Here is a 24703-nt window from a genome sequence, read left to right as displayed (position 1 = left end):
TATGTGAATGCCTCCGGCGGTGTACCGGGATATGCAATGAATCAAGAGTCACTACAAGAAATTTGTGAACTTGTGACCCTCACTATTGGCCGCTGAAAGGTCATAGTTTTTCATTTGCGACCTTTTTGTGACCAAAAACAGAAGGTCAAAAGCTGGCAGTCGTAAACTGAAATTAACGACCTTCTCTGTGAGAAGGTCGTGGAATTCCACGACCAAAACAAAAGGTCATTGATTCCATGACCTTCTATTTTGGTCGCTAGCTCTCTGCCCAGGCCACGTCGGATCCGACCCGGCAATCTGACGTGGCAAAATTGCGACCAATTGAAAAGGTCGTTGGTTAAAATCAGCCCGGTCCAGTTCGCTGTTCTACATGGGCCTGGCCCAACAATTCAGCCTATTTGATTTTTTTTCTGTCAATTTTTTGGTCGACTGCATGGGCCAAGCCCAACATTGCAGCCTTTTTTATTGTTGGGCCGTGGCCTTTTTGTCTAAACAATTTCATTTTCCTTTTTTATTAAATGGGTCCACTAGTCAGATGGGTCCCAGTTGTCAGGTTCTGGTAACTGGGTCCCATTTGTCATGTTCTGGTAAGTGGGCCCCATCTATCAGGCTCATATTCTTCATATTTCAACCAGTATTTAAATTGGCAGACAAAAAGCACACATAATACTTCAAATAAGAGCAACCAGATCACATAATACATTGGCAACAACAGTAACAAGCTCTATCCATGCCAATACATATGACCATGTGTAATACAATACTTTACAAGCTCTACAAGTGTGATACAGTACTACTTTACAAGAAAATGACAACATGACGGACTCACCGGACGACCAGTCGGGGCTGGGAACAAACAAAATGGCAACATGGCTTCCTGTCACCCTGTTACATGAATGAGAGAAGAATTAGAAAAACTGGGGCAAATATATTATGAACAGACCATTCAAGAAAATGACATTTATAGCTGTACCATTACAAACCAAGAGATACCGAAAAAGTGGAGGAGCAACAATTAATAATGTACTAGATTAGTCGGTAGGCTAATTTAATTGAGTGCAGCAACTAGTTACCAAAACAGAGGCATGCTATGGTAATTGATGGTTGCTGTTGTTGTTTTAGCAGCAGTGGCATACTCAAAATCTAACAAGTATTAGTACTCTGATGTGCTAGTGCTAGTATTAAAAAAAGGATAAATTTGACTAGAGCAAGGAAATGAAAACAAGGACAGAAATTCTTTCTTGCAAATTAACGAACACATGCATAGCATAGCTAGCTAATGACCCAGAGGAAAAAAACTGATGAAGCAGCAAGGCCATGACCACCACCAGGTGCATAGCTACTCTACCTAATGGGCCATTAGCAGAAAGCAAGCTGTTTACAACTAGCTAACAAACATCAACCATTATAAAAATTACGATAGCAGCAGCCCGTGCAGGGAGATTAGCAGCAGGTTAGTGAGCAGAGGGAGAGGGAGGTGGTACCTGCTGGGAGCGGTGCGTGGTCGTGGTCGGGCTTGAATCGTCGAGCTCAGGCAGGGCAGCTTGGTTACCTTGGAAGCAGAGGAGCAGACCCCTTGTTGCGGGACAGGGCCGGTGCCTAGGTGCGTCCCTCCTCCTCGAGCAGGACAAGGCCATGTTCCCGGCTAGAACTGGCGTCCTCCTGTCGTCGTCGCCGTCCACGCCATGGGCGGTCTGCAGAAAAGTAAGAGAACTAGAGAAGGTTAGTTTGCAAAGCTACAAGCTACAGTGTGTAACAAAGATATTCAATCTATTCAGCAAAAACAACACAAAAATATATGATAGTCTGCAGAACAACATAGCATCATTCACAAGCAAAGTATAGGATGCAAACAGCAAGTAGTACCATAATTCTCATCACAGTCATACATTGAATTCATTAAAGGCTACAGATTCATAGAATTCATTAAAGGCTGCAGATAAAAATAGGTAGATTTCTTTCTTCTCTTTGATTTATGCTAGCAGAGATGTAGCAGGCAGGAAGGTAGGAAGCAATCACATATGCATGTATGTATGAAGCAGATCATGAAAAGAGCAACATCTAATTAACTTGATTGCCTTGCAGATGACACACAAGATGAAGAGCGCTTGGACAGAAGCGATGGACGCCGCGAACTGGCAGATCACAGATTTCTCCATAAGTACAGAAGTAGTATTTGCATCAGTACAGCTACACTAGCACGTAGTACAAACATGGTATCACAGACATTCTCTAATTGACTAGCACCCAAATATATACATGCACCAGTTCAGGAAATTCATAGACCTACAGCAAGAAGATACAGTGGATATATCAAGATTTGATATGCCCCAATCTCTGAAGATTTGTATGTGCAAATCTGCAGATTCAGGTGTAGTGATTCAAACCGTACGTAACTACAGATTTTTTTACAGTAAAAACTGTGTGTACAAATCTGAATATAGCAAACACAAAGTGCATTCAGGATCCACTTCCCAACATCTAAATTCACCGAACATGTCCTAAAATTAGCACAACTAGAAAGTACAGAGATAAGAACAGCAATGCACACCCAAGACTAAACAAATCTGCATTCATGCGATACTGAAGAAAAATACAGATAACTAGGGCGTGGATTCTCTCGAGCTCTCGCAGGGATCTTCAATGGGCGAGCAGGTGATGGCACACGCTCCTGTTCATCCAACAGCGGCAGTTCAACACCACAGCGGAGTACAAAGCAAAATAAATAAAGGAGGAGAATATGTACAATACTGCCCCAGAAGCAAGACATCAGGCAAAGAAAATAAGGAGCCTAAGAATACATCTACTCTGCTTTGCTGTCTGCTGTAGCAAACATGCACTTGATTCCTTAAGAGGTAAATGCATACACCAGTGTTGTCTGCTGTAGCAAACATGCACTTAATTCCTTAGAGGTAAATGCATACACCAGTGCAAATGTTACTCACATGTTACTGCTAGATTCAACTTACAAATATAAAGAGACATGGCACTATACATGCGTACCAGAGACGTCTAGCCTAGCATCAAAGTTGAATTCATGGTAGATGTACTAGAAAAAACTAACGAGGCTTGGATCGATCGATCGATCGTTGGAGCGAGAAGTCATACACTGATTGATTCTATGCGGCCAGGGATACAAGAGATGAGTACATAACTCTACTACAGATCCTAGCATCTAGGAGTACTGCATTTGCCAAACACCTCCTAAGTTGACTGACACTTGAACAAAAAACAAGCACTGTACTTGGTGCCAATTTGCACCCGAATGTCCGATGGCACAACTAGCTTAGATCCGTTCATGGATAAATAAATCCAGTCAAATGGTGACTTCAACTAACTTGTGGACTAATTTTGCTCAAGTTTCTTAATAGACTTACAATGTTTAGCTTCCAGAAATTAAATCACAAAGTTTAGCTTACGGAAACAAAATTACAAGGTTTTCTATCTGCAATTAGTACAAACTTGATAGTGCTACAAGTGCTAATGATCCAACAGCGTCCCAGCTCCACACATCCTAGTACTGAATTTCCTCACACTTGATAGTGCTACAAGCAAGCAAGCAAGCAAACATGCAAATACAAGTAGTAGTACTGGTTGTCTAATGAATGGGATACATGATTCTCCTCAAATAAATTGACAAGATTTTCTTGTTTTTTTCTAGTTAATGACAACCAGTCATCAATCAAGCAAGCAACATCACATTGGTACAACGGTTAGCATCATTCAGCATATATGGGGTGTGAGCAGTCAACACCTACTAATTTTATTTTATTTGTTTGCATCGAGTCAGCACCTACTAGATGGGATGGAAATGCATCTTCTGTATTAGTTGTGGAGCATGCGTGTATTATTAGCAATGAAAGCAAGGGTCGACACTAGTGAAAGAGCAGACAGGAATATTTGCTTGCAACCTGACGACGTCGCTTGTGCGAGGCGAGGCGAGGCGAAGAGCAGCTCCTCGCTCTTGGCGCCGAGCTTGACGAGGGGAGGGGGGCTCCATGGAACCTGCGACAACCCGACCTGCACAGTGTAAAAAAATTCAGTAAACATACTAGTGATCTGCACAGTGTTGCTCCATAGCTCAACTGAACTTCAGAAAAAGTAAGACAAACAAAGTACAGTTCGTGACTTGAGAGGATAGGATTCAGGGTAAAAACGACTCACCCAAGAGACCAGAGTCTCGTCGTCCTCGTCGGGCTCGTCGGACAGGACCGCTCTCTTGCCAGTGATGATCTCCAGAAGCACGAGGCCGAAGGAAAACATGGCTGTCATCTCCTTGCTGGATCTTGGCCAGCTCAGGGGAAACATGGCATTCAAGCATCGGTCAACACTTGTGGAAGAACGTATCAATACAGTGAAATAAAAGATGTGGTGGGGGCATACAATGGAGTTAGGGACACCGACTTACGCACAGATGTCCAGTACGAGCTTGGACATGTTTCCCCTGAGCTCGGAAACATTCTTCTGCAGCCTAAAACTTGCCACTATATCATCTGGAAGAAAAAGCAGTTTCATTAGACACATGATACATTCATACATCAATACATCTGGTACTCTTACCCAATAAAACAAAGAACAGTGATCACCGCATGTGCTTAAACTAAATTGGAACCATGACGCTCCAATAGTGCCACCTAAAATTGGCAAGGATTCATTGGAGGTCAAAGTTCTTGCTTTAGGCCACTGGAAAGGATTCATATATCGTTTGGGAATAGATCGCACCTAGAATCCAGATCGACGACGGTGTGGATCCGGAAGGCCCGCTGTAGCGGTGGCGGATCTGGCCGCGGACTGGCCTCGTCGGCTCGATCTGGCGCCATGGGAGAGAGGGAGAGGTGCGGTACAGAGTGGTGGCCGGGGAAGGATTGACGACGGTGGGGTGAGAGGAGGACGGCATGATTCCCGCCTGAGGTTGCCAGGACCGGGCGCCGGAGGTGGTGGCGGCAAGGGAGGAGTGCAGCGCTAGGGTTCGCGCGAGAGAGAGGAGGACACGAGGGGTGGGGTTGGGTGGGGTTCGAGAGAGAGGGGAGTTTGCTGCCGTGGGTTGGATGGATAGACGGATGGATGGTCAGATGGATGCCATGTCATCGATCCAAGCCATAAGTGATTCCACCAATCAAAATTAAGATTATGTAGTTTTTTCTTTTTGTTTCTCTTATAAGGCAAATGCCCAATGTTATGTCAAAATTCATAGCAAATTTGGTCCAAATGATCTCATATTTTGCATAAATGTGCATCTTGGAATGGCAAAAAATGTTGCCTAAGGGAGTTTTCATTTTCTTTGCATGGAAAATTCATTTTCCATTTTTCGAGTGCCCGAAATGAGGTTTTTTGTGAAGGAACTACCAAATAATTGTTGCAAAAATGGACCAAATCAATTTTATAAAATACTATGCCATGTTTAATGCACAATTGACACAATGGTTGGGTGTCAAAAGCCTTGATCCACCTCTGGTGAAAAAGACAAATTTCCGCCGATTTAGCAGGAAGCGGGTCAAATTTGAACTGTAGCTGCCTCATAGTTTGCTATTTATTTTTTCCAAAAATCATTTCTAGGTACATAAGTATCTATTTAATCAGAGAAACATCAAATTTTTTCCAAGATTCAACCACTAGCTAGGAACGGTCAAGCCCGCCGTTTTGACCGCATTTTGAAACGGGCATAAAAAATTCAAAAAAATAAAGAAATTGGAAAACCTTCGCATTGTGTCATCATATGTGACCAAGTTTCCAGGAAAAATAATAAACTTGTAATACGACAATTATTTTAAAAAAAGTGTTCTTAGAAATGAGCTATCATGCGTGAAGATTCATGGCTTTCAAGCCAAATGATCAATCTTATGGCCACATTCATGACATAGTTTGTTCAAATGATCTCATATTGTGCAAAAGGGTGCATCTTAGAATTCCAAACAATGTTGCCTAAGGGAGTTTTCATTTTCTTTGCACGGAAAATTCATTTTCCATTTTCTGAGTGCCCGAAATGAGTTTTTTTGTGAAGGACCTACCATATATTTGTTGCAAAATTGGACCAAATCAATTTTATAAAATACTAGGACATATTTCATGCACAATTGACCAAATGGTTGGGTGTAAAAGGTTTTGATCCACCTCTCATGAAAAAGACAAATTTCCGCCGATTTAGTTGGAAGCGGGTCAAATTTGAACTGTAGCTACCTCGTAGTTTGCTCTTTATTTTTTCCAAAAATCATTTCTAGGTACATAAGTATCTATTTAATCAAAGAAACATCAAAAGGTCTCCAAGATTCAAAAACTAGCTAGGAACGGTCAAGCCCGCCGTTTTGACCGCATTTTGAAACGGGCATAAAAAATTCAAAAAAAATTAAAAAATTGGAAAACCTCCGCATTGTGTCATTATATGTGACCAAGTTTCCAGAAAAAATAATAAACTTGTAATACGGTAATTATTTTAAAAAAGTGTTTTTAGAAATGAGCTATCATGTGTGAAGATTCATGGCTTTCAAGCCAAATCATCAATCTTATAGCCACATTCATGGCATAGTTTGTTCAAATGACCTCATATCATGCACAAGGGTGCATCTTGGAATGACAAACAATGTTGCCTAAGGAAGTTTTCATTTTCTTTGGACGAAAAATTCATTTATTTTTTCGAGTGCCCAAAATGAGATTTTTTGTGAAGGACCTACCATATATTTGTTGCAAAATTGGACCTAATCAATTTTATAAAATACCAGGCCATATATAATGCACAATTGACAAAATGGTTGGGTTTCAAAAGTTTTGATCCACCTATGGTGAAAAAGACAAATTCACGCCGATTCAGCAGGAAGCGGGTCAAATTTGAACTGTAGGTGCCTCATAGTTTGCTCTTTATTTTTTCCTAAAATAATTTCTAGTTACATAAGTACCTATTTAATCATAAATACATGGTTTGGTGGCGATACGTCGAGGTTTGGACGGTGGCCGAGGGCCCCAACTCTAGAGCGCGTAAACTCGCATGCCCGCCGCGTGGTCACCGCGTGACCGTGGCGTTGCCATGTGTTCTGGGCGGCCTAGGCATGTCTAGTGGGTTGGGCACTCCCCAGGTAGGTGCTAGGAAGAAAATCACAACATAAGATTCTTAGGAGGAGACCGATCGATGCTCAAACATGAATAAGCAGCCACGTGTTTGATTAGCGGTACGGGAAATGCACATGGCTAATGGGCGTGAGTTTTGGCTGAGGATGATCAGTTACTAAGAAGACCGTCTTCACATATTTTCAGGTCAAAAGGAAGAGCGTAGGTGGTACTTGCTTTGCAAAGTACCACACTGGACATAAATACGAATGTTGAAGCTGGGCTCAAAATAATGAATGGATTGAGCTGGCATTTGGTGGAGGATGGTTATTTGGGCATAGGAAAGCACTGTAGAAAATGGATACCATTTGGACATGCCAAAGTGGTACTTCCTTCACAAAGTGTTTTTCTAAACAAAATAGGAAAATGAATATTTTTGAATTACTTTTGAACTAGGCAAGGAAGGTTTTTTACATATTTGACGAAGATATGACCCAAAGAATTTATGAGATTTTTTTTGGGAATTTTGGGAATGACAGAAATATAGGGTGCTTCACAACCTAGGGCAAAAACTGCCACATGGACATGACACATAGGCAAAACTGATGAGGTGGCGCCTAGTCATAGCAACCCACTACAATTTACAAGGTTATGACCATCTATATTGGTCATGACCAGCTAGAAATAAGGCAGCGTACCAGTGCTATCTGCTTTATGACCATTTCGTGTAAGGAAATTACGACCTTTCTGACCAAAATGGTCGTTATAGTTTAGGGTTTGGAGCCCCCCGAACAGCTTTTGACCAATTGGTCTCAAATGGTCATAGATGTATGGCCAATTCTTCCAGGGTCACTGACATAAGGTCACTAGTTGACATATTTCTTGTAGTGAGTGACATGTATGAAAGAATTATAAAGGTGGCATTGCCACAAATACGATGTCAACCACATGATCATGCAAAGCAATATGACAATGATGAAGCGTGTCATAACAAATGGAACGGTGGTAAGTTGCATGGTAATATATCTCGGAATGGCTATGGAAATGCCATAATAGGTACGTATGGTGGCTGTTTTGAGGAAGGACGAAAAAAAACTCGTTCATGAGACCTCGAATTCCCACGTTCCAGCCTGCATTATGCCAGCAGGTCCCACCCCCAATTTCTTGAGTCACCCTTATCTAAAAAAAGGACGGAGTCTATCTAGATCATAGGATCACTGTATTCAGAGGTCAATTCTCGCGAAATGATCACAAGGGTTTATGCAGTAAGAACAGGCAAGCCTTTTTGGGTTGTATCCGAAGACATGGAAAGGGATGTCTCTTTTTTTCTGTTGCTCAGATATTTCATAAAACAGACTCTCTATGGATCCCCACAAGTGATCAATTCTCACATGAATTGCTAAGGATCCAGTGAAAACGAGCTGGGATATAGATTTTTCAGAAGGAAGAGTTAGTTACCCTCGGTCTTCCTTCTTTCCCGGGAATCAAGGAAGTAGTAGCGGGACAGTCCTTTATTCCCCCTTTAGACCAACTACAACAAGCTCGTTAGAGAGCTGGCAATGGTGGAAGGGTGAGAGTGCGTATAATCCATGGACTCCACATTAGTCACAAAGAACTCACATACTTATTGCAAAAATCTATTAGTTATCGAAATGAAGTACTACGCACATGCTCCTAGGGGGATAGATAGGTAGGAAAAGACCATCGCTCATCTCCGACCGCCACTCATAAGGAAGACAATCAATAAATAAATCATGCTCCGACTTCATCACATAACGGTTCACCATACGTGCATGCTACGGGAATCACAAACTTTTAGAACAAGTATTTCTCAAATTCACAACTACTCACCTAGCATGACTCTCATATCACCATCTTCATATCTCAAAACAATCATCAAGTATCAAACTTCTCTTAGTATTCAATGCACTTTATATGAAAGTTTTTATTATATCCATCTTGGATGCCTATCATATTAGGACTAAATTTATAGCCAAGGAAAACTACCATTCTGTTCTAAAGGACTCTCAAAATAATATAAGTGAAGCATGAGAGATCAATAATTTCTATAAAATAAAACCACCACCGTGCTCTAAAAGATATAAGTGAAGCACTAGAGCAAAATTGTTTTAGCTCAAAAGATAATTGAAGCACTTAGAGTATTCTAATAAATTCCAATTAATGTGTGTCTCTCCCAAAAGGTGTGTACAGCAAGGATGATTGTGGTGAACTAAAAAGCAAATACTCAAATCATACAAGACGCTCCAAGCAAAACACATATCATGTGGTGAATAAAAATATAGCTCCAAGTAAAGTTACCGATGGATGAAGACAAAAGAGGGGATGCCTTCCGGGGCATCCCCAAGCTTAGGCTTTTTGGTTGTCCTTAGATTTTACCTTGGGGTGCCTTGGTCATCCCCAAGCTTAGGCTCTTGCCACTCCTTATTCCATATCCGTCAAATCTTTACCCAAAACTTGAAAACTTCACAACACAAAACTTAACAGAAAATCTCGTGAGCTCCGTTAGCAAAAGAAAACAAAATACCACTTCAAGGTACTGTAATGAACTCATTCTTTATTTATATTGGTGTTAAACCTACTGTATTCCAACTTCTCTGTGGTTCATAACCTCCGACACTAGCCATAGATTCATCAAAATAAGCAAACAACACACGAAAAACAGAATCTGTCAAAAACAGAACAGTCTGTAGTAATCTGTATCTAACGCAAACTTCTGGAACTCGAAAAATTCTAAAATAAATTGCTGGACGTGAGGAATTTATATATTAATCATCTGCAAAAATAATCAACTAAATATCACTCTCCAGCAAAAAGTTGTAGCTAATCTTGTGAGCGCTAAAGTTTCTGTTTTTTACAGCAAGATCAAAAAGACTTCACCCAAGTCTTCCCAAAGGTTCTACTTGGCACAAACACTAATTAAAACATAAAAACACATCTAACCAGAGGCTATATCAAAGATTTATTCCTAAACAGAACCAAAAAGCAAGAAACAGAAATAAAATTGGATTGCCTCCCAACAAGCGCTATCGTTTAACGCCCCTAGCTAGGCATAAAGGCAGGGATAGATCTAGGTATTGCCATCTTTGGGATGCAATCCATAAGTGGCTCTCATAATAGATTCATAAGGTAATTTAATTTTATTTCTAGGAAAGTGTTCCATGCCTTTCCTTAACAGAAACTGGAATCTAATATTCCCTTCTTTCCTATCAATAATTGCACCAATCGTTCTAAGGAAAGGTCTACCAAGAATAATACGACATGAAGGATTGCAATCTATATCAAGGACAATGAAATCTACGGGCACATAGTTCCTATTTGCAACAATAAGAACATCATTAATTCTTCCCATAGGTTTCTTAATGGTGGAATCCGCAAGGTGCAAGATTAAAGAACAATCATCAAATTCACGGAAACCTAGCAGATCACACAAAGTTTTTGGGATCGTGGAAACACTCGCACCCAAATCACACAAAGCATAGCATTCATGATCTTTAATTTTAATTTTAATAGTAGGTTCCCACTCATCATAAAGTTTTCTAGGGATAGAAACTTCCAATTCAAGCTTTTCTTCATAAGATTGCATTAAAGCATCAACGATATGTTTAGTAAAAGCCTTATTTTGACTATAAGCATGCGGAGAATTTAGCACGGATTGCAACAAGGAAATACAATCTATTAAAGAACAATTATCATAATTAAATTCCTTGAAATCCAAGATAGTGGGTTCATTGCTATCTAATGTTTTGACCTCTTCCATCCCACTTTTACCAAATTTTGCATCAAAATCTAAAAACTCCGAATCATTGGGACGCCTTTTAACTAAAGTTGACTCATCTCCAGTCCCATCATTATCAAGATTCATATTGCAAAACAAAGATTTAATAGGGGACACATCAATCACTTTTATATCTTCATCTTTATTATCATGAAAACTATAAGAACACGCTTTCACAAAGCAATCTTTTTTTGCACGCATCCTAGCGGTTCTTTCTTTGCACTCATCAATGGAAATTATCATAGCTTTGAGAGACTCATTGATATCATGCTTAGGTGGAATATATATAAGTTTCAAAGAATCAACATCAATAGAAATTCTATCCACGTTCCTAGCCAACTCATCAATCTTGGGCAATTTTTCTTCAAGCAAAGCATTGAAATTCTTTTGAGAAATAATAAATTCTTTAACACTAGTCTCAAAATCAGAGGGCATATTATTAAAATTTCCATAAGAGTTGTTGTAGGAATTACCACAATTATTAGAGGAATTACTAGGATACGGCCTAGGATTAAAATTTCCTCTATAAGCGTTGTTACCAAAATTGTTCCTACCAACAAAATTCACATCCATAGATTCATTATTATTCTCAATCAAAGTAGACAAAGGCATATAATTGGGATCAGAAGAAACACTCTTATTAGCAAACAATTTCATAAGTTCATCCATCTTTCCACTCAAAACATTAATCTCTTCAATTGCATGCACCTTTTTACTAGTAGATCTTTCAGTGTGCGATTGAGAATAATTAACCATAATATTATCTAGGAGTTTAGTACCTTCTCCTAAAGTGATTTCCATAAAAGTGCCTCCCGCGGCCGAATCTAAAAGATTTCTAGAAGCAAAATTCAATCCGGCATAAATTTTTTGTATAATCATCCATAAATTCAAACCATGTGAAGGGCAATTACGTATCATTAATTTGATCCTCTCCCAAGCTTGTGCAACATGTTCATGATCAAGTTGCTTAAAATTCATAATATCGTTTCTAAGAGAGATGATCTTAGCGGGAGGAAAATATTCCAAGAATCAATACTATTTTTAGGCAAAGACGAAAACCAAGTTTTAGCATGATCTCTAAGCGAAAACGGAAATAGCTTCAATTTGACAATATCATTGTCCACATCTTTCTTCTTTTGCATATCACACAAATCAACAAAGATATTTAGATGGGTAGCAACATCTTCACTAGGAAGGCCGGCGAATTGATCTTTCATGACAAGATTCAGCAAAGCATCATTAATTTCACAAGATTCAGCATCGGTAAGAGGAGCAATCGGAGTGCTAAGAAAATCATTGTTGTTGGTATTGGCAAAGTCACACAATTTAGTATTATCTTGAGCCATCGTGACAAGCAAGCAATACAACACACAAGCAAACAAGAAGCAAGCAAAGAAGAGGTGAACGAAAAAAGAGGGCGAATAAAACGGCAAGGGTGAAGTGGGGGAGAGGAAAACGAGAGGCAAATGGCAAATAATGTAATGCGAGGGATAAGAGTTTGTGATGGGTAGTTGGTATGTCTTGACTTGTGCATAGACTCCCCAGCAACGGCGCCAGAAATCCTTCTTGCTACCTCTTGAGCATGCGTTGGTTTTCCCTTGAAGAGGAAAGGGTGATGCAGCAAAGTAGCGTAAGTACTTCCCTCAGTGTTTGAGAACCAAGGTATCAATCCAGTAAGAGGCCACACGCAAGTCCCTCGTACCTACACAAACAAATAAGAACCTTGCAACCAACGCGATAAGGGGGTTGTCAATCCCTTCACAGCCACTTGCAAAAGTGAGATCTGATAGAGATGATAAGATAATATTTTTGGTATTTTTATGATAAAGATTGAAAGTAAAGATTGCAAAGTAAACGGCGACAGAAATAGCTAGTTGACGGGAGATTAATATGATGGAAAATAGACCCGGGGGCCATAGGTTTCACTAGTGGCTTCTCTCAAGATAGCATAAGTATTACGATGGGTGAACAAATTACTGTCGAGCAATTGATAGAATTGAGCATAGTTATGAGAATATCTAGGCATGATCATGTATATAGGAATCACGTCCGCAACAAGTAGACCGAATCCTGCCTGCATCTACTACTATTACTCCACACATCGACCGCTATCCAGCATGCATCTAGAGTATTAAGTTCATAAGAACAGCGTAACACATTAGGCAAGATGACATGATGTAGAGGGATAAACTCAAGCAATATGATATAAACCCCATCTTTTTATCCTCGATGGTAACAATACAATACGTGTCGTTTCCCTTACTGTCACTTGAGTCGACCAACACAAGATTTAACCCAAAGCTAAGAACTTCTCCCATTGCAAGAAAGATCAATCTAGTAGGCCAAACCAAACTGATAATTCAAAGAGACTTGCAAAGATAACCAATCATACATAAAAGAATTCAGAGAAGATTCAAATATTGTTCATAGATAATCTTGATCATAAACCCACAATTCATCAGATCTCAACAAACACACCGCAAAAAGAGTTACATCGAATAGATCTCCAAGAAGATCGAGGAGAACTTTGTATTGAGATCCAAAGCGAGAGAAGAAGCCATCTAGCTAATAACTATGGACCCGAAGGTCTATGGTAAACTAGTCACACATCATCGGAGAGGCTATGGTGTTGACGTAGAAGCCCTCCGTGATCGATGCCCCCTCCGGCGGAGCGCCGGAAAAGGCCCAAAGATGGGATCTCACGGGTACATAAGGTTGCGGCGGTGGAAATAGGGTTTCCTGGTCCTCCTGGTTGGTTTCGGGGTACGTAGGTATATACAGGAGGAAGAAATAGGTCGGTGGAGCCACGAGGGACCCACGAGGGTGGGGGGCGCGCCTAGGGGGGCAGGCGCGCCTCCCTGCCTCGTGGCCTCCTTGGTTGTTTCTTGACGTCCACTCCAAGTCCTCTGGATCACGTTTGTTCCAAAAATAACTCTCCCGAAGGTTTCATTCCGTTTGGACTCCGTTTGATATTCCTTTTCCGCAAAAAACTGAAATAGGCAAAAAACAGCAATTTGCACTGGGCCTTGGGTTAGTAGGTTAGTCCCAAAAATAATATAATAGTGTATAATAAAGCCCATTAAACATCCAAAACAGAATATATAATAGCATGGAACAATAAAAAATTAGAGATACGTTGGACACGTATCAGCTAGCTCAAAAATGGCATAATTACTTATGTTAGCACAAAAATGACCTATACTTACCTTATTTTCCTCCAAATTGACATAATAAGCTTAGTTAGCTAAAAATGGCATAATTACCTATGTAAGCTCTAAATTACACAAATAAGGAATAAGAAGAAGAAAAACAAGGAAGAGGAGAAAAAGAAAGAATAGAAGAAGAAAAAGAAGAAAAAGAAAGAATAAAAGAAGAAGAATGATGAGGAAAAGGGTAAAAACCGCCTTCTTCTTCTTCTTAGGTGCTTTAATATGCTTAGTTCACTCAAAAATGGCATAATTAGCTAGGTTATCTCCATTTTACCTAAGTATGCTGATGCTCTATAAATACCCCAATATTCCAGAACCACCAGATCCAATCTAGACACCATCTCAGATGGGGTTCACCACCTCCATTTGTGCCTCTCCGATGATGCATGAGTAGTTCTTTGTAGACCTTCGGGTCCGTAGTTAGTAGCTAGATGGCTTCATCTCTCTCTTTGAATTCTCAATACAATGGTCTCTTGGAGATCCATGTGATGTAACTCTTTTGCGGTGTTTTTGTTTGGATCTGATGAACTTTGAGTTTATGATCAGTTATATCTTTTTATATCCATGCAAGTTATTTGAGTTTCTTTGATCTCTTATATGCATGATTGCTTATAGCCTCATATTTCTTCTCCGATATTTGGGTTTTGTTTGGCCAACTTGATCTATTTATCTTGCAATGGGAAGAGGTGCTTTGTAGTGGGTTCGATCTTACGGTGCTTGATCCCAGTGACAGAAAGGGAACCGACACATATGTATCATTGCTATTAAGGATAAAACGATGGGGTCTATCTCTACATAGATAGATCTTGTCTACATCATGCCATCGTTATTATTGCATTACTCCATTTTTCCATGAACTTAATACACTAGATGCATACTGGATAGCAGTCGATGTGTGGAGTAATAGTAGTAGCACTACTAGGGAAATGCTTATACACATGAGCTCACTAGTAGCGCTTTTACAGAAGAAGCACTGCTGCTATTTAGCAGTAGCGCTTGGGTTGTACCAGCGCTGCTAATATTAGCATAGGAGTAGCGCTGGAGCTATAAAACGCGCTACTACTAAAACTGACAGACCGTTCCTGGTGTGCTAGGGGTACTAGTAGCGCTTATTGGCAGAAAGCGCTACTACTATTGATCTTAGCAACAACGCTTTTTACGGACAAGCGCTACCACTAAAAGCCCTTATCCAAACCGGCCCGCGCGCGTCCTCTCACTCTCCCCCTCACACTCTCATCGATCGCCTCTGCCGCCTCCGTCATCGCCCTCGCCACCGTTGCCGCCGCCGCCATCGCCGTCCTCCTCCTCCACCCCAAAGTCGATCCCTCCCTCCCTCCTCCTCCCTCTCCGATTCTCCTCCTCCCTCCTCCCTCTCATGCTCTCCCCTCCTCCTCCCTCCTCCTCCCTCCTCCTCCTGGCCTCCTTCCACCTCCTCCCCCTTTCTGTAAATAGGTTTTAGTTTTTGTTAAATGTAGGTTTTTGTTTTTAGTAAATGTAGGTTTTTAGTATATTTTGTTTTTAGAAAATTGGAATAAGTAATTTGAAAAGAATAAGTAAATGTAGGTCTTTTGAATAGAATAGGAAATTTTTAGAAATTTTGAATAAGTAAATTTGAATAGAATAAAATATGAAATTGAAAAAATAAGTAAATGTAGGTCTTTTGAATAGAATAGGAAATTTTTAGAAAATTTGAATATAAAATTTGAATAGAATAGGAAATTATAAGTAAATTTGAATAGAATAATTAAATGTAGCTTATGGAGTTTCACTAAGTCCTAAGATGACGATAATAATGTTTTTGTTTATATTTTGTTTTTGCAGAAATCAAGGAGCCCCTGCATCATCCCCGCCGTCGTCCCCGTCACCGACCCCCTCCGACCTCAATGGAGGTGAGACCAGCCACGCCATGTTGTTATTTTAATTTAGGTATTTTAGGTGTTTAATCTTAGAATAATGTAGTATGAACCCTAGTTATGATCGAATCATGTCCAAAATGTAGGTTTTTAATTAGGTGTAGTTAATAGAATTTATGTGTTTTAGGTGTCACATTTGTTGTTATTTTTTTAGTTAAAGCAATTATTGCCGCATCGACGTTTGCAGGTTACACCTCCTATAGTGGCCTATGTTTTTCCAGAGTGTTGATTCATTTCCGTTCCGGCAAATTTCAGGCGCTCGATATGTCCTTTTTTAGCAAAGGTCACGCTGGATTTTTCCGTGAATTCTGGCATGACTTGTGCTAGAATATGTAGGAAATATCGAGTGGCCTGGATTTTCTAGAAGAATAATTAAACAACATTTCGGGTTGACTTTAAGTCTGTCAAGGCTCCATCACCGAAGGTCGAAAAATCAGTGAGGGAGTGTATCCACCATATATGAGAGAGGACGAAGAAGCCCGACTGTTGTCGTGGGGGTTGTTTCTCCTTCTTCTCCGGGTGCTAGACCTTTGTTATGACTAGGGGAAGGAGGAGTAACGACCATCACCGACGGTCGCAAATGTCAGAGAAGAATCAGTGAGTGAGAGTCTCCACCACATATGAGAGAGCGAAAAATCCTGACTGTTGTCGTCGGGGTCGCTTCTCCTTCGTTCCCGTGTGCTAGACATTTTGGTGTAATGCAGTCGGGGACAAAAGGAGGAGCGATCATCACCAACGGTCAAATGTATACAGCACGCGAGCTGAGAGTTTTCAAGAAAAAGACTCGACAGACCGATAGTCAACCCGTGATGAATAATAATGATCTAATTTAGTTTTTGTAGTACATATATTGAATTGTACAAGTTTAATCTTGAATTATGAACCTAGGAAATGTCGTTATCAGACGACGAAAGTCTCCCGGCGGAGTGCGACTGGTGCAACGACGACCGGGGTTAGTGCGATAGGCCTCACCTGGACGAAGGTTGGCACTTCACCATTAAGCTCTAGGAGACCTTCGATGTTGAAACAGTACGCAACGATTACAAGTGTTATTTTTTGTAATTAAGCGTGACTTCAACTATTTCAACGTGTAATTTTCATCTTTTACAATTCGAGTAGCTTATCCCATGCCATGCAAGACGCTATGTCTTGGAGAGGATGGATTTTGAAGACCATGAAAATTACGAAACAAAGAAAATTCACCAAAGGACCCATCATGGTATGGATTTTGAAGTAAATATGTACAATTCTGAGAGCGTAACCCATTTTGGTTGCACAAATTGGGAAGCACTTTGCAAGATGTATGGTTTTTATGAGGGTATGCTTGTCACCATGGATCTTGGTGATCCTGACATCGACTAAGACAATATGGACATTTGGGTCCTTGTTGATACGCTTCCAATTCTACCGCTATGTGAGTTTCTCAAACATAGTTATTAACTATAGTTGACAGCTTATTTTCATTCTTCAAATAATGTGCGGAAGATGGTAGACAGAACCTACTACACCGATGGCTCTCAGTTAACTTATCAGGAGAAAAATCATCTGGTCAAATTTTGTACTGATCTTGAGAATTACAATAACTATTATAAAACTCCTCCACATTTTGGTCAATACGTTCCACTAGTGCACGTGTTGAACTACGGTAACATCCATGGAGATGCCATGGTAAGATTTTTTACTATTACGACATCCGCGCATCTTTTGCATAAATTATTTTAAAACTTAACTACATTGCTAACTACAAAGTTATTACTATGTTTTTCAACAGAAAATCCCGAAGGATTGTGTGCCTCATCTGATGTATCAGAATGGTCGCCTTGATGTTTTGAACATATGGCCATGTCATCCTACGAATCACACCTGTCCATAAAATCAGATTCTAAAACCAGTGAAGACATGAAAAATCAAAGAATGGAAAAAAATGTATCGACAGTCGTAAGGAGGTACTTGGAAGCAACATTGTGCAAAAGGCAAGAATTGGAGACAGGATAATATCCATTCTCCATAATGGAGAGTCAGGGCCTATCTTGTTTTATGCTATTTTACCTAAGAGAAGGTAGTGCGTCCTAGTTAATAATACTCATGATCATGTGCTAAGAACAACTAAGTAGGATTGATTAGATGACTATGATGATGATGTGGTATCGAGTAGAAGTTGTATGATCGATGATGATGAGTATGACTTGTTATTATGATACCAACGATGAGTTATTTATTATTATGATCGATGATGCATGGTGCTAAGTTGTTATATGAGCATGATGAGTTATTATATATATCAGTAGGTGAAATGAACATGGATTAGATTCAAGTGGATGCAACATGTGGTGCACCTCGAAAGTACTACTAATCCAAACTAGATCAAGTTTGCATTAGAGTAGTACTTTCGACATGCACCACATGTTGCCTCCACTTGAATCTACTCCACGTTCATTTCACCCACTGTTATATATAATAAATAATCATGATCATAAAATCATATGATGCAAGTACTGTATGTAAAACCACAACGAAAATCAGCTGTATTTTTAAAAATACAGGAAAAGTTAGCAGCAACGCTTTTTAGAAGAAACGCTACTGCTACTTACTACTAGCAGTAGCGCTGACCCAACGAAAGCGCTACTGCTAACTAGTATAGTAGTAGCGCTCCCTTCCCAGCGCTACTGCTACTAGTTAGATGTAGCACCTTAGTGGTAGCGCTCGTACAAGCGCTACTGCTAGCTATAAAACAAGCGCTACTACTAGGGTTTTCCCTAGTAGTGTAGATGCAGGCAGGAGTCGGTCTACTAATCTTGGACGTGATGCCTATATAATGATTATTGCTTGGATATCGTCATGATTATTGGAAGTTCTATCAATTTCCCAACAGTAATTTGTTTACCCACTGTTTGCTATTTTTCCCGAGAGAAGCCACTAGTGAAACCTACGGCCCCCGGGTCTTTCTTCTCATATACTTTCCTTAGCGATCTACTTTTCTCTTGCATTTATTTTCAGATCTATTAAACCAAAAATACAAAAATACCTTGCTGCAATTTTTCCTTATTTATTTTATTTGGCGCTCGATGTATCAATTTACTACAAATTTATCTCATGTCTGTTTGCCTATCTTCAGGCGCCGTACCCCGGAAGGGATTGACAACCCCTTTAAAACGTCGGGTTGCGTGGATTTGTTATCTGTGTGCAGGGGCTATTTACGTTGTGTTGCTTGGTTCTCCTACTGGTTCGATAACCTTGGTTTCATATCTGAGGGAAATACCTACCGCCGCTGTGCTGCATCATCCCTTCCTCTTTGGGGAAATACCGGCGTAGCTTCAAGCGACAACACAAATCCTAATATCGATCTATGCCAACCCAACAAATACCTTCGGAGATACCTGTAGAGCATCTTTATTATAACCCAGTTACGTTGTGACGTTTGATAGCACACAAGGTATTCCTCTGGTATCCGGGAGTTGCATAATCTCATAGTCAAAGGAATATGTATATGACATGAAGAAAGCAATAGCAATAAAACTTAACGATCATTATGCTAAGCTAACAGATGGGTCTTGTCCATCACATCATTCTCCTAATGATGTGATCCCGTTCATCAAATGAAAAATCATGTCTATGGTTAGGAAACTTAACCATCTTTGATCAACGAGCTAGTCTAGTAGAGGCTCACTAGGGACACTGTGTTTTGTCTATGTATCCACACATGTATCAAGTTTCCGGTTTAATACAATTCTAGCATGAATAATAAACATTTATCATGATATAAGGAAATATAAATAACAACTTTATTATTGCCTCTAGGGCATATTTCCTTCACCAACCACTGGTAACTCAAGCCACTCGTATTTTTGGAGCCTTTGCTCCTCAGGATGTCAGTATGCAGTTGCATTTTTTTTGAATTGTGCAACATGACACGCATTAGATATTATGATCCATACGCTTTGAAGTTGTGTCTCTTTGTTTCTACTTGAGAGAAAAAGCAAAATAATGGCTTCTAGCTATGCCTATAGGTAGTATAACTTCATGGGTTGATTGCTATAGTAAGTTTTTGCCTAAGTTTTGCCCACCTACAATAATTAAGCAACTTCCTTCACGGATAACAAGTTTTAAGCAGGAAGATCTTGATCCACTAGCGCTTGCGTGGGATCGCATGAAGGAAGCTGTAAGGAATTTTCCCACCCATGGAATGGAAGAATGGTTAATCCTTCATATGTTTTATAGTGCTTTAAATCCTATGTCAAAGAATATGCTTGGTAATGTTGTTGGAGGAACAATTATGGGTAAACCCATAGTTGATGTTCAAAAGTTGCTTGACAAGATGCTAGAAAACCATGCCTAATGGCATGTCGAAAGGACTACCACCAAGAGAGTCAATGCAATTGAAGAACAGAACATGGAGTTAACCTCTAAGATTGATGAACTCATCTCCATTATGAAAGGTAAATAATAGGTAAAGGTGAACACTGATACACTCATTGAGCCAATTATATGTCCCACTGTTCAAAAAATCTTCCGATTCAGTGATGTATCATCCGATTTATCGCTACTCTTGGGGTCACCGATAAGATTATGCCTTATCTTCACTGTTTTATCGGTTGGGCTGATTAATCGCTATGACAAGCGATTTATCGGGAATCTATCGATAAATCGGGCCTATTCATAGCACCATGTTTGCAAAAACTATGTTTGTTTTCGTTTTGTGGTCCTTGCTATGCAATATGTCAAGGTAACACTTCTGTCCAATATTCTTTAGGTGTTGATTATATCATATTTTAGTGTTAGAAACCTGGGATTTGCAAAAAATGACCGATTAATAGTCGATCGATAATATCGATTAATCGGCCGATTTTTGATTAATCTCTAATCCACAATCGACCTAGACGCTAACGATAAGTAATATCCTCAACATTGATATGTCCATATGTATGATTTTTAGTGTTTGTACTTTTCACCGCGAGCATTGAATAATATTTATTCTTAGTTGGTTTTTATTAGTTTTGTTTGTCTTTGTGTGTCTTGTAGTTGCTGCTGACTTCCCAAGCACTTAGCACGATGAATGGAGTTAAAACAGTGGACTCCCAGGACCCTAGAATTAGCCATTTCTAAGATGGAAAAATTCATTTTACCAAAGTGCTCCAATGTAGCGATCCGACCTCAGACGGTCAAATCTCTATGCATAAGTGTCATCCATGGATCGGTAATGCTGACACACACAGTACTTGAAGAATTTATAATAGAGTGCAATCACACACTTATTACATCGAATGTCTCAAAAGAGAACTTATTACAATAATATGGCTTAAGGCCATCTAAATAAGATAACAGCAAAAGGCCTGGAAGATAAAGTGAGTCCATCAACTCGAACGGCATAGCTGAGTGCACGACAACGACCTAGCGCACCTTACTCTTCGTCTAAAAAGTCTGTAACATAATACGTTGCAGCCTGAAACGGGTCAGCACATGGAATATGCTGGCAAAAGAACACAGTAGAGCAATGAACGAGTAAAAGCTATCACTACATGCATATATGGCTGGTGGAGGCTCTACGGTTAATAAGTTTTTGTGAAAAGCCATTTTTTTCCTACAACAAAGGAATATATTTGTTTAACTATCATGGTAGTTGATAAACATTGAGAATGGTAACCCCATCTCAATCCCAATTAAACAGTATTAATAACCCAACAAATTAATTTGCAGTGATGAGATCAACATGATAATCCAAGAACCAGATACTCAAGATGTCCGTAACCGGGGACACGGCTAACCATGATTAGTTTGTACACTCTGCAGAGGTTTGCACACTTTTCCCCACAAAACTCGATCTCCTTCGTTGGATTTCTCGCACTACATGGTGTTTGAGAAACGGATGACCGAGACACAGTCTTTCAGAAGCATTAACTCTTTCGACGGGTAAACCGTACCACCTACATCCCCTACATCTGCTAGTTTACCACTGAAAGAGGTCACATGACATACTCAGCTATGCCAGAGCCCATAATGGCTTGTGGCTACACACGGAAGTTTCTAGCATGAGTAATCTTATGACCCCTTTGAGCCTGGGTGGCGAACCATAGGATGATCACACGGATGCCCCGGGATCTCCTTGGACAACACTGGATTCCCCAGGTGCCCACCAACAATCCACCCAGATGTGTATTAAAGTAGCCACCTTAAATAAACCCTTAGTTTATAAATAATCTCACAGCTGTCATGAATCACTCAACCAAACCACGTCTACGAGTATAGCATAGCAGTATAAGCATAATGTAGAAGTAACTCCCAGGGTTTGATAATAAAGGACAATAGGTTCTACCTCATCAGCTACTCCCAAAACCCACATGTTAAGAGATCCTACTCACGCAATGTTTGAGGGTTGTAACTAAGGCATAAAAACTGGGTATGAAGAGTATGATCAAAGTGTTACTTGTCTTGCTGACGATCTGTAAACCCTAGAGACTCGTAGTAGCACGCTTCGCACTTCGGAAATTCTACGGCAAACAAACAATAGCATTCATAAGCACTCAAGCATAGATGCAAGGGCAAAACTCAAATAAAGAGATCCAAATTGAAAGTTCAACTGAAGTGCTTCGATTTGCAAAAAGAATCAATCAAATCGGAGCTATGAAACTCAAACTACGGTCAAAAGAAGTTCGAATTCAAATTTGCTTGAAACCAAAATTTAAATTATCAAAACCTTGTTCAAGTTGATTTACTGGAAAGAGGGGTTCGAGACGAAGATTTTGGCGTTGGTTTCACTGGATTTGGACAAACGGTTAAAAAGTTGCGAGGGTTTGAAGATCAGGGGCTAACCTACGATAAAAATAATCGCCAATAGGTCCCTAGCCGAAAATTAAATAAAAAGAAAAAGACTACGGCGCGAACATCCGCTAACAGAGGCAAACGAGCGAATTTGTTTGTTCTAAGAACTTAACGAACGAATGTTCGTAGAATAAAACTAACTGAAGAAAACCGAGAAAACCCGATCTAGAAAAAAATCGATCTAGGGTTTACCGAAAAAACCGAATGCTTTTATACCGTTTAACCGGGAAAAGACCGGCGGCGTGATCTGGCGAGGCGGGGCGGCGTGGGCGACGGCGGCGCGGCGCGGGGCGGCGGTGGCTAGCGGCAGCGGCGGCGGCGCGGTGGAGCGGCGACGGCAACGGCAGCGGCAGCGGCGGGGCGCTGGCGGCGGGCTGCTGCATGGGACAAGGTGGGGAGGCATGGCGGCGGCGCGGGTTATTAAGGGGGGCTGCTTGGGGGAGGGGCACGACCTCGGGAGGCGTGTCCCGCGCGGACACGCCGGCGGCAGCGCTCGGGAGTCCGGTCCTGATCCGGAGCGGGAGGCGGCGGCGCGCTGGGCTTCGGCCCGCTCGGCTGGGCAAACGGCCCAGTCGGGTGACGCGTTTCTTTATAAAATAAATTCCACCGAAGAAGAATCCTAATAAAGAAATAAAAAAATTATAAAAATGCTAAAAACAATTTTCCCGTGTAAATAAAATATTTAGAACAAAGTGAACATTTTTCTGGCCTAAAAATGCAATTTTTGAAAAATGCATATTTTCTAATTCAAATAAAATCTCGAATAAAATTCAAATAAAATATTTATTTGATTTTAACATTTTTCCTCCTATACGTTTTTTTGAGAAGTCATTTTATCTCCTCTCTTTTATTTTTTTATGTAGGAAATATTTCGGAGAAAAAATATTAAAACCAAAATGATCCTTTTTTTTTAATTTTAGAAAAATTCTAATATGAAAATAATGAAATCCCCAACTCTCTCCGTGGGTCCTTGAGTTGCTTAGGATTTTCTAGGATCGCAAACGAAATGTAAATAAAACATGATATGCATATGATGACCTATGTATAACATTCCAAATTGAAAATTTGGGATGTTACAAACCTACCCCCCTTAAGATGAATCTCGCCCTCGAGATCCAGGTTGGCTAGAAAATAGGTGCGGGCGGTCTTTGCGTAGGTCCTCCTCTCGTTCCTAGGTGCCTTCATCCTCGGTATGGTGGCTCCACTGAACTTTGCAAAATTTGATAACCTTGCTGCGTGTAACTCGGCTCGCAAAGTCGAGAATCTTGACGGGTTTCTCCTCGTAGGTCAAATCACTATCCAACTGTATTGCTTCCAGGGGCACTGTATCTCTCATAGGAATATCGGCCATCTCAGCATGGCACTTCTACAACTGGAAAACGTGAAGCACATCATGAACTCCTGACAGTCCTTCGGGTAACTCCAACTTGTAGGCCACTTCTCCCATACGTTCCAAAACTCGGTATGGTCCTACAAATATCGGGGCTAACTTTCCCTTAACTCCAAATCGTTTAACTCCTCGCAGAGGTGACACCCGAAGATATGCTCTGTCTCCGATTTCATAGACTACCTCCTTGCGCTTTGAATCTGCATAACTCTTCTGCCTGGACTGAGCTACCTTCAGTCTGTCGTGAATCAACTTAACCTTCTCTTCGGACTCCTTGATCAAATCTGGTCCAAACAACTGACGGTCTCCAACTTCATCCCACATTAACGGTGTCCTACACCTCCTTCCACACAAGGCTTCGAAAGGTGCCATCTTCAGACTAGCTTGATAACTGTTGTTGTATGAGAACTCCGCGTACGACAAATTATCATCCCAACTAGATCCATAATCTAGCGCACAAGCTCTCAACATGTCCTCGAGAATCTGATTAACTCTCTCGGTCTGTCCATCTATCTGCGGATGAAAGGCTGTACTGAACTCTAGC

Source organism: Triticum aestivum, chromosome 1D, assembly GCF_018294505.1.
Source record: "Triticum aestivum cultivar Chinese Spring chromosome 1D, IWGSC CS RefSeq v2.1, whole genome shotgun sequence".
NCBI lineage: Eukaryota > Viridiplantae > Streptophyta > Magnoliopsida > Poales > Poaceae > Triticum > Triticum aestivum.
Note: the sequence above shows the minus strand (reverse complement) of the source record.